Source organism: Capra hircus, chromosome 13, assembly GCF_001704415.2.
Source record: "Capra hircus breed San Clemente chromosome 13, ASM170441v1, whole genome shotgun sequence".
Lineage (NCBI taxonomy): Eukaryota > Metazoa > Chordata > Mammalia > Artiodactyla > Bovidae > Capra > Capra hircus.
In genome coordinates, this window is record NC_030820.1 from 21,084,730 (window position 1) to 21,096,807 (window position 12,078).

At 36.1% G+C, this 12,078-nt stretch overlaps 1 protein-coding gene across 2 annotated transcripts in view; it reads left to right on the forward strand.

The window, feature by feature from the left end:
* The window catches only part of PLXDC2 (plexin domain containing 2), a 435,854-nt gene that overhangs the window by 391,784 nt on the left and 31,992 nt on the right, over positions 1 to 12,078 (forward strand). The gene's annotated exons all lie outside the window — the stretch shown is intronic.

A 12,078-nucleotide genomic window follows, 5' to 3' on the forward strand; every position in this document is an offset into this window, starting at 1 on the left:
GTCACATTTTTCAGGAATTACCTAGCTGTATGTTTTTAGCTGGTGCAACTATTGACTGCCTTATTTGGCATTTAATTAGTTGCTTCCAAATGGCACTCACCACTCACCACCTAAATAGAAATGTAAATGCTTTCAAGATGCAAACTGGAAAAAATTATATTTAGGGCTGAAACAGGTCTGCGAGTTGAATCAATGGCAAAGTCTCTTAACTGAGAAGTGAAATCTTCAACCAGATTCAGCTCAATTTAGCAAATAGAGTTGTGCCATTCTGCTACAATGCAGATGTTAAAATTATATCAAGCTCTAAAATCCTATGACTGATTTTATTATTTAAAATTTGTTGACTGAGATTTGGTACTATGATAATAATACCAAAAGCTGCATTCTCTCTTGGTTCCTCTAAAGATTCTTCCTTCTGATAAAGTCACATTTCTTTTTAAAAAACATATTTGCATGTAAGTTCTTAATTACTAACGATATTTAAAGTATGAGCACTCGAGACCACTGGTGTGTCATGCAGGTGGCACTGTGTTCATCATTTCTTCTCATTGGTAGCAAGTCTGCTAAACCTGGATTCTGAAAGGCTGTGTTCTTGAGTCGGAAGGTGGGGTCTTCATCAAAAGGATGCTGAAGTAACTACATTAAGCAGTTTGCAGAATGTGATCAAGTTAATTCTGGAGTACAGATCTGCAAAATTATTAATTTTAAAGAGTTAATACAGAAATATTACTTTGAATGAATTATGGAGTGGTCCGTCTAAATTCTGAATCTGTTGTGTTTAATCTCCTACTTCTGAACATATAAGGCTTTTTATCCAAAGATAAAATGTTAGAATATTATTCTGACTTTTTCACTAGACTACTTCTAAGGTTATATTTTTATTACCTAGTGTGTAGTGACAGATCAAGTATCTAGTGTTTCACTTATCATTCAGTCAAATTATTTTTTGACTTTAATACATAAATCATCAAAGTTACCTATCTTTCACTTTTTTCTCCTACCTTCCCTTGCTATTTTTTTTTCATCTTTTTCTTTAGCAGCGATCACAGTCTTGTAAGCAAAGGGAAACTGTTATTACCTTTTGACAGACTATTGAGTATCTATCACTTACTGTTTCTAAAACTGTAAAAATAATGGCATTTGGTTTTATCTTTTGCTCTGTTTGACTACTTTTCATGATAGCACTAACTGTATAAGGAAGTGTACAAGTGCCATAATAATGAACATTTCTTACACTTCAGAATATTATTTTGAATGTCCCCTATGGATTAAGAAATTCTCTTCTAAAATTTTATTTAGAGTAGTATTTTTCAACTTTTCATGTACATAAGAATCATCTGGTTATTCTCATTTGATTATTCTAGCTCCTAAGAACCCCAGGGCTCAGACTGCTCTCCATAACACTTAAATCTGAGCCTCGGGATCTGGGATCCAGGCATCAATACTTTTTAAGCCCTCAGGCGATTCCCACATATAGTTCCATCAAGAACAGGTGGTCTGAGGCAATGCTTCATAAATATTAAGAAGCATTGGAGTCATCAGGGAAAGATAGAATCTATGCAAATCTGAAATTCACTTAAGAAATACAAGCAAACTATAAATTTAGGCATCATCAGCACATAATGATAGTTGAAATTATCAGAGTGAATGAGATCACAGAAGAATAATGTAAAAATGAAAAGGGCAAAAGACTAATGAGGGAAAATGTACATGCATGCTACGTCACTTTAGTCGTGTCCAACTCTGTGTGACCCCATGGACTGCAGTCCACTGGGCTCCTCTGTCCATGGGATTCTCCAGGCAAGAATACTGGAGTGGGTTGCTGTGGGTATCGTCCTGACCCAGAGATCAAGTTCACATCTGTTATGGCTCACCTGCATTGACAGGCAGGTTCTTTACCACTAGCACCACTTGGGAAGCCCATAAGGGAACACAGCAGTCGAGATTTTGTTGGCGGGGGCGGGGAAGGAAAACTCAAACACAGCAAGACAATCAGAAGAATTTGGAATCACAGAAAACAAGAAGAAAATTTCAGGAAGCAAGTAGTGAACAATGCCAAAGACAAATGAAAAACAAATAGAAAAGTAACCATTGAATTAAATAGTAAGTTGACATTTGTTGATCTTGACCTGATAGTTCTATAGTCCACAGATGCACAGTCCCCAGAGAGAATCTGAGAAGTTGATGAGCAATAAGAAAATTGAACTTAAATGGGACACGCTGCTATTTAAAGAAGCTTGGTGAGAAGGGAAGTAGGATTTCTGTTGTTTTGTTTTAGGAGTGTATTTATATGTTAGAGGTGTTGAGAAGAAAAAAAAGACATAAAGAAAAGGAGTTGAGAGATGACTGAGAATGAAGTGATATATGTGTGCAAGCAGGGATGGGTCAGTCCACGTGCATGAGTGGAGATGGGCAAGAGGGAGAAGTTTAGGGAATTCCTCTTGAGCCTGTTGTTTTCTCAGTGTGATAGGAGCAATATGGCAAGAGTGAGCGGGAGAGGTCAGAGTATGGGGACCAGGAGCTGAGATAACCCATAGAACATTTCTGAAGGAAGTGGAAAAGGGAGCCTTTATGTATGTATGAAGGGTGTGCCGATGAGAACGTGGAGCCTGCTGACCATGGTAACCATCCTTGTGCTTTGGTGACATCAACACTGAATGTTTTCATGTGTGCTTGAATCAATGCTTATTGATCCAGGAATCATGGAAGATGGATTCCTTGAATCCATATGGAATATGAAATATGCTGATCCAGCTTAAGCAAGCAAAAAATTTTTTTTCTTTGAGAGAAAAAATGTTATTTTTTAAAAGACATAAAGCTTTAAAGACAGTATTTTAACCTGTTAGATGGTAAATTTAGTTTAATATTTTTAGCAGCTAGGTTTTCACTAACTTACTGTTCCATTAAGACTAATTTTTGCTTGAATTTTATTCTGCATGGTCAAATAATACCATGCAAGATTTAAAATGTATCTTGGGTAGCAAAGATAGGCATTAATTATTTAACACTATTTCATAACAGTAAGTACTGTGACCAAATGTTATTATTTCAGTTACAGTAGTGAATTAGCAACTAATTGGATCAAATTTCAATAAGTGATTTCAACATGTGTTAACATTATGCTCAGCAACTACTAAAGAAAAAAAATTTTAATATAGAGTTAAATTGAAATGGAATTCTAAGAAATATCTGTTTAACTTAAAGAAGGCAGGAGGGGAAGAAAAAATGGACCACATAATGGATGGACACAAAGGAAACAAATAGCAAAATGAAAGACCAAATTCAGGCATATCAATAATTTTACTAAATGAGTCAGAAATTCTACTTATATGTATTCAAAAGAAAGCATAGCCATAAAAATATTGTACAAGAATATTCATAGCAACTGTATTCATAATTGCCAATAACTGAAACAATCCAGATGTTTGTCAATAGAATAAACAAATTAAATATTTCATAAGATGGACTACTACTCAGCAGAAAAAAAAACGAACTGCAGATACATGCAAAAATATAAATAAAACTTTAAATCATTCATTTAGGTAAAAGAAGCCAGGTATGAAAGAGTATATATAGTATGATTTGATTTATGTGAAATTCAGGATAGATGAAACTAATCTACAGTAAGAGGAATCAGCACAGTGGTTTCCATGGCAGGGTAAGGTCAGGATTGATGGGAATGAAATTAATCAATTGATTGATTGATTGAAAATTTTCCGAAGGCATGGTAATAGTCTGTATGTTGGTTTGGCTGATGATTCCTTTGGTATATAAGATCTGTGCATTTCAAGGATGCAAATTTTACCTTAGTGGGAAAAAAAAGTAAGAAAACAGAAATGTCGATGTGTTTCTCATGAACTAGATAGTTTTTTCTTAACTCTCATGAGTAAATTTTTTCAAGCTTCTTAAAATTCTCAACAAAAGAGAGCAAAAAGATTTATCCTTAGCAAAGAAGCTTCTCTAATTAATAAGCATAAAATTTAACACCTCTGATTACTTGATTCGTGGTTTACTTTAAATTATTCTTAGAATCCTCCCATGTAGTTGCTAATAGTGATAAAATTATCTTGCAATTATTGGACTGTTACTGTACACCAGGCATTCATCTAAGGGTTTTGCATGTTGATCTCATTTAATCCTTAGAGTACCCCATGAAGAAAGTCATACTATAATCCTATTTTACACATGAAATATCAGAAGGACAGGGATTTAAGTATTCTGTCTGGGGGCCCTCATCTGTAAGGGATGTAGCCTGGCTACAACGCCAAACACTCTGCTGTCGGAGCATGCGCTATGCTCCCCATAGCCATCCTGGCCTGCAACCTGGGAGGGCTTCTCCAGTTGTGTCACTGAATGTGGGGGGAGAATCCTCTTCACCCTGTACCTATCAGAGTGAAGACAGATGCGTGTCCAAACCACTGAGCTAATCTAGAGCCTTAGCACCTGCACGCCTCTCAGTCACAGCTGTACTACCAGGTCAGTATGAAGCCTTCTTGAAATTGTTCACGTATCGGGATGCTTTTTCTCACTGAAGCTTGAATGCATGTTGAATGAAAGCATGGACACTGTGTAGCCATTTGCCTGCCACTCCGCCTCTACTAAAGCCATCCAGGATCTCAGCAAACAAGGACAGCACCAGGTGCCAGTTCATGATCAGAGTGAGCCCCAGGGGTCCTCTGAGCCCATCCCTCGACAGGTTAAGTGCCCAGGTGACTGTAAGATCCAAAGCAGTGCTCTATACCCACATGTGGGGCCAGTTCACAAAGCTGATTTGATGGGAAAAGTGAGACTGAGACTAGTGCTCACCTCCAGGACTAATCATATTCTGTCCCACATTCAACGTGTGGAGCTCTGTATTCCAGGAAACTTGATGTTCCAGCACCTAAGGGAAGACAGTGATGACAAACACACTTTTTTAGCATCCTTCTTCCCAAGCAGGCCAGCTGAATCTGCCCCCATTTAAGGTATTATCTGAGCCGTGTTTTGGCAGTTCTGATGTGAAACATACCCTTCAAAACTAGTCCTCAAGTGGTTTCAGTTTTTTCTTTCCACCCTTGATATATGTGCCTGTTTTATTAGCTCTGGTAACATAAATCAAAATACAGTTCGAAGCTCTACTCAAGTTTATTTTTTTCCAATTTCCAATTCTGTCTTTTGAGATACATTCATATAGTCCTACCCATTTACCCTCCTGGGAGATTTCATACATCAACCGCAACAAATAGCAAAAAGTTTTGTGGTTGTTAACATCAAGGGCTAATGTTCAATCCTGAGGTACCCACAAGGGCCAAATTGACATCTCCAGCAACTAAATTAACCCATGCTTTCATAGGAAGTGCATAGGTTCTCATTAATTGTAAATATAAACTCAGGTGCCAAAGAACTTGAGACTGGCTTAATATTTAGCAGTTTTCAAAAGAAGCTCTCCGTAAGGTTGATATTGTTTAGACAGCCTACCAAACCACAGCAGCTGGGCTGCAGATTCTATGTGGCGTGGCCATGCCCCAGTTACTGCTGGAGTCTGGGGAGAGACGGGTTCACTCTTAAGGAGCTTGGTGATTTGTTTTCCTTCAAAGGGGTAGACAGTGAAGGTACATGGAGATTGATCTTGATCTTTCCACTGGAAAAGCTATTCACTGAGACATCCTTGCTTTATCCAGCATGCACTTAAGCTTCCCATTTCCATGAATAATTTCAAGAAAGCCTCATATTGACTTGGTAAGACAGCCATGATTAAAAGAAATGGCAATAGCAAGGGTTCACATTAGCTAAGTGGTTTGGACACACATCTATCTTTTCACACTGATGGGAACGAGGTGGAAAGGTTCCTTCTCTAGAATCAGAAAACATGATGGGTTTGATAGGGAAGCAAACATTTATTGCATTTGTATATTCATTCATATGTTTGTATACAAATGAACTGGCTTCATAAGTGACTTCATTCAAATGGACAGGATTAAATGGCATGAAGAGTCACTGTCTTCTGTACCCCCACATCTTGAAAGTACATTGTCAACCTACTCTTTGGTATTCCATTGTAATTGTGAATGTATTTGTCATATATATTTAATATGTGTTTACTATTTAGATGGGAAACTTAAGTACTAAGATTTCTGTGAGTTATTTTATAGAAGTAGAGACATTTTTAGAGAACAATTTCTAAATATGCTTTTAAATGAAGAAGCAAGACAACTTGATATAGAAAGCTGATGTTAGGAAAACTTTAAAAGTTAGATCTTATAAAGAGCTTGATTGCTGAAAATATTAGAGACACGGGTCAAATATTACAAAACATAGCACATACAGATAAGAAATGAAAACCAGGATGGATCATTACAAAGATTTGCTTTTGGTGTTACGGTAGCTATAAATGTGGCGAATCCCCTGTATTTGATGCTCACACACACACATGCACAAAAGCACTAATCACATAACAAGGCTAGTAGCAGACTGGGTGGTGACTACTCTCCAAATTCCCTCATTTTGATGGAATCAAGCATTTCTTTTAATATGATTTCATGGAAATTTTATTTAGCCTTATTTTCCTGAGATAAAAGGTAGCGGATTATTGTTTAAAAAGGATTGTCATACCCTAAGCTCTTTTAAGCCAGAACATTTTATATGTTTCCCTGAATGAAATTTCACAGCTGCTCTGTAGTAGCACAGGCTGCAGACAAGAAGCTGGGCCAGCTGCCCCTGCCAGAATATTATTCTCACCACACATAATGCACTTAGCTGTGTTTTGTGCACCATTTTAATATCTTTTCACAGTACTTACTCAAATCCCTCCTAAGGAGATGTCATCATGTGAATTATGAATGAATGTAGGGTCACAGTGATTCGTATTGTGGATTAAGTATGGCTTGTATAATAGTTTCAAGGAACCCTAATATTCAAATAATATTGACAGATTGGTAAGCATCCAAAAGAAAAAACAGGGACTCCATGATTAAGAAAATGAAAGAACAAAGAGAATTATGAGAAATAAGAAGATATGTAAAATACTCAGAGAAACTCTAAATGAAGTCAAGGTCATGATCATGTTTGTAGACAATTAAAAGAGCCATGAAGGAAATTATGTGAGCTATGAAATGAGATCAGCTGCAAGGGAAACTTCCAAAGGAAAAGTCAATTTAGTGAAAATTTGTACTTTTGCTTGATTTTGTGCTGTTACATTTGGTAGCTCATAAATGGGTTCAGTAATATTCCACAGGGAAACTCGTGTGTTTTCAATCCAAAAATGCAGCACTAACATTTTAAGCATTTTGTAGTTCAACTTCATTCTAAAGTGTTAAGAAGGAACACTTGACATCATCTGTATAAGATTTATGGATTTTTGAACAAATTCATGCAAGACTTTGCCCAAAGCCTCTTGGTCCCCCAAAAGACATTATATGTTGTGGAATTTGTAGGTTTTTTTAAAAGCCAAGAGAATAGTTAGATTTAGTACTAACTCTTTAAAGTGAATAAAATTTCGGACAAGGAATGTTTCTATTTTAGTTTTACTTTATTGTTGGACTTTAGTTACTGACAAGATTTAAAAATGGGTATGATCATTTCAGCAGTGTATTAAAACCTCTAATGTATTCAAGAATTGTACTTCTAAATATCATTATCAATACTACATACATATAATGCTGAAAAAATAATAACAGACGTAGAAATACTGAGGAGACACAGAGGTCTAAAATTAAATGCTACACCTTGAAGAAACAAAAGGTCAATTTTTTTTCCTTCTTTCCTCCTATCATCTTTCTTCTACTTTTTTCATCTTATCTTTTATCAATAATTTATGAACTTTTCTTGGTGCGCAGAAAATTAAACACACTTACATGAGGTCCTGAATATTTTTCAGAATGTACTTAATGCCTTTTAAAAATCCGTCATCTTTGCTATCATGGTAGCTATAAAACTTACCAAAAGATAGTATAGTGCTTTGATTGATTTGACAGTTCTCAAAGTCCTCTCTGTGTCTAAATATTGATCTGTGTTTTATAAAGTGCTAAAAGTTAGAAACTCATAAGAACTGGTAGGTCACTCTGTGGATCAGATGGGAGTGTATTATCTTTGATACTATTGATTTTCTGCGCTTCATTTGTGTTTTAAAGTATGCCTACAAGAGAACAGAAAAAAGGCTTTGATTTGGTAGGCTTTTCAAATATATTTATTTATTTCCTCTTTTATTTTTGGCTCTGAGGCTCCCTTTGGGGGGGTCTTATTGTCTCTTATCATTAACTCATCGTATTTAAATATACAGTATAAAAGTAAACCAAAGACTCGAATTGTCCTCTGTGTGATACTGTGTATATGTGTGTGAGAGAGAGTAATTCTTCAACTTTTGTTCACTTTGGGACGTAAATGAAATAGCATAAGCCATTTCTAAGAATAGAATAAGAACTTGGTTTTTCAGGCTAGATTCCTCCTGACGTCTTTGAATATTCCCCCAACTCACATAGACTCTGATGAACTTTAGGAGTTTGTGCCTGAAACAGGTTCAGAGTCTTCTTCGACCTACTTCTTTCTGCCTATTTCCAAGAATAATCAGTTGTACCTCAGGAATGAATATTGTCAGAGATGACATCTTTGTTCATTGTCTTTTCTGAGGAATGAAATCAATTTATTTGAGCAGTCTGCCCTCGAGGTGAATGAACTAAATTTCAATTATGGAAATTACTAGCACTTGCTTAAACATTTTAAATTTCAACTTGGGTTTGAGTTGATCATGATTTTTATCACAGAGGGTTCTCTGTGTTGTTTGCAGTTTCCCATAAGTGTGTAAACCCTATTCCCTTTCATTGAAAAGTGGTATCAAACTGAAAACCAAATAGTGAAATAATTTGAAATCAAAGCACATCAATGATGTATTCACTTTATCTCCAGATTTAACATTCCTTAATGTGCCATCATAATACCTGTTAATAAAGAAAGCAGCTAGAACAGAGATGCAGAAAGCTTGGCTAAATAGTAAGAGCAAAAGAGTAAGTTCTCCAGAGATATGAGTACAATTTTTGCCACTTCATTTTGCTTTTTTCTGAAGTATTTAGAAATAGCATGGGCTTGGGTCACCAAGATATCCCTGTAATATTTTGAAATTTGCTACATTTCTCCTTAAATGATTTGTTCTAATTATGACACATCGTAAAGTCATGTGCACGTTCATGGGTTCCTAAGTATTTCTTCTGTCTACTGGTTAGTAATATTTTGAAAATCCATGAAAATAGTTTATTTTGTTCAAATCATCATCATCCAAAAATGTTATAAAATGCTTATCGGCTTGTAACGAACTACATTCTGTACAGGTTTCATTAGATATGAAATGGTGTCTTAACATCCATACCAGCACTGCAAAGAATTTGTAAAGGAGGATATTATAAGTAGCCATTATTAGAAATATCGATTAATAATTATTGTGAGTGTAAGCATTTATGCCTAAATAAAAAGAGTGAGTGGATTTCAAGGAATAAATGCAGTTATGATTATGATTTTTTATTCTAAAAACTGGCAACATATGGCCTGCAAGTCATAGATCGTTTTATTGACAAGAACTGCTGAGTTCTTGAGTGAAACATGTCCCTAGCTCTCCTCTTCCTTCCTGAGACAACTGTCCCTTGCCTGCTGCCTTCTCAACAGGCTCTGGGTCTCTGGCCCATTTGAGAAGTCACAGTCCAGGGTCAAGTCACAGGTGTCTTTTCCTTCCCTTCCCCATCTTGACATACACACACACACACAATTAAACTAGACTTTATGATGCTTCTGAAAGATTACTAATCCCAGAAATAGAACCAGATGCTGTTTGGATAGATGGATGCATGGATGGAAAGAGGGCTAGATGGATGGATGCATGCATGGATGCATGAATGGAAGAAGAAATAGATTAATGGAAAAAGGCATAGATGGATGGATGGAAGGGTGGACGGATAGACGGAAGGAAGGGTAGTTGGATGGAATTATACATGAGATTTGAATAAACATTCAAGGCTTCCTTTCATAACTCTAGCAGATATTTTTGCCACATATTCTCCAAAGCAACATTTTAAATTAATCCTACTTTTCCATGAAAGGAATCTGTCACCCTCTTTTAAAAATAAGAAAAAAAGCCAAGTGTACAAAATACAATAATACAAGCATACTTAAGAATGAAGCCAGACTCTTAAAAGTAACAAATGTTAAGGGCAAAAACATAATTTATGCAGTATCCTGAATCTGACAGTGTAATTTGCCTCAATCTGCCTCATATAAGATATAATAATATAATAACTACATTAGCTAAGCACTTATTGTATGCCAGGTGCTTTCTTATGTATTTAATATGTATGAAATGTTTGATTTTCACAGCAACCCTCTGGCATAGTTACTGTTATTGACATGGAGAGAGGGCCTAACCAAAGACTAGACAGGCTACATCAGGAGCAGGTGTGTAGCTGCCTGCCCCATGGCTGAGCAGCCAAGGATGGGTAGCTACTACTGTCCTAAGTGCTGAAATTGGCTTGAACTAACCACGACGTGCAGTGTGAGCCTTCTTCCTGGAAGTTACAGGCCTTCAATAGAGTCCAGAGTCGTCAGATTCTGCCAGTGGAATTGTTGTCAATGTGAGAAGACATATTCCTGATACTTCTTCCCCTACCATCTTCCCAGAATCCTCTGAAAATGAACTTTTACATAATGAATTACTCTAAATTATACATTCTGTGACTAATGAACTTCTGTTATGTTAAGGGAAAGCTTTAGGAATTTAAGCTTTATTAGATGTGGAGTGCTGTGCTGTGCTTAGTTGCTCAGTCATGTCCGACTGTTTGCGACCCTGCGGACTGTAGCCCGCCAGTCTCCTCTCTCCATGGGGATTCTCCAGGCAAGAATTCTGGGGTGGGTTGCCATGCCCTCCTGGGGATCTTCCCAACCCAGGGATCGAATCCAGGTCTCCCACATGGCAGGTAGATTCTTTACCGTCTGAGCCACCAGGGAAGCCCATCAGACGTGGAGAAGGATTACTGAATACCAACGATGGGTCTCAGGCGAAGAATAAACAAATAATAGCAACGAAACTTGAAAGCATGGATGGGAAGAATTGGGAGTTCATATTTCTTTTCTCTATTTGGAATTTTGTTATCTTGTATTTACCACACATTCTGATAGGTAGTCATGTCTGTTTTTTTCTACTAATAAAAATTATGATAAAAGAAATAAGTCAGTGCTTATTAAGTGAGGTTTAATAGACCAAAAAATGTTTAAAACGTAGATGCAAAAGTTGGAAATAATAAAGACGTAAATTGCTAATGAAAGGATTAGGAATCACTGTTCTAGAACTTCTATGAGTCTTAGAGAATTTTCTAATGATTTAAAAATACCCATCATATTAGGTAATAAGGTACAATTTCCTGGTGCACATAATTTAAGAATATCTCCTCTACTTGCCTGAGTAGACTTCAAATATTATAGAATCTTAGAACAAGAGAAGACTTTAGAGATTGGCTTTATTTGGTTGGTTGGCTTGGCTTGGCTAATTATTGCTTTCAAAATTTAATTTCTCCTTTTTCCTAACTCTCTGAAATGGATATTACAATGGAGAGCATCTTAGTAAAAGTTACAGAAAATGATATTAGTCTGTGGCATAGTAGAATATTTTCATATGCTGTGTGTTCCCTTTAGATAGTGATAAACTATTTGTGGGTCATTTAGCATCCATCTGTTATACTTTTATAGAGCATTTCAGTTTAAAACAGATTTTGAAAATTATCCTTTGAACTCATGCACAGACTTTCTCAAAATGCCTGTGTAGCCCACCAAAAGATGTTTGGTACTCTTCAGTTCAAATTTTCCAAAAGAAAATGAGAGAGGAGATTTCAAAAAGTAATCAATTTTTCCATAGGTAAGAGTGCCAGTGGTTTAATGAGAAAGATCAAAGTTAAATTTATTATACAGTTAATTAGAGTTTTAGATTTTCCCCAGTACTTTTAGAATAAAGGCTATTAATTTTGCCTTATTTAACAGAATAAAGACTATTGAACCATAAATTAAAACACAGTTATAAATGTGCTTTTAATCATTAAGAGTATGGGTTTTTCATTTGCCAAGGAAAGA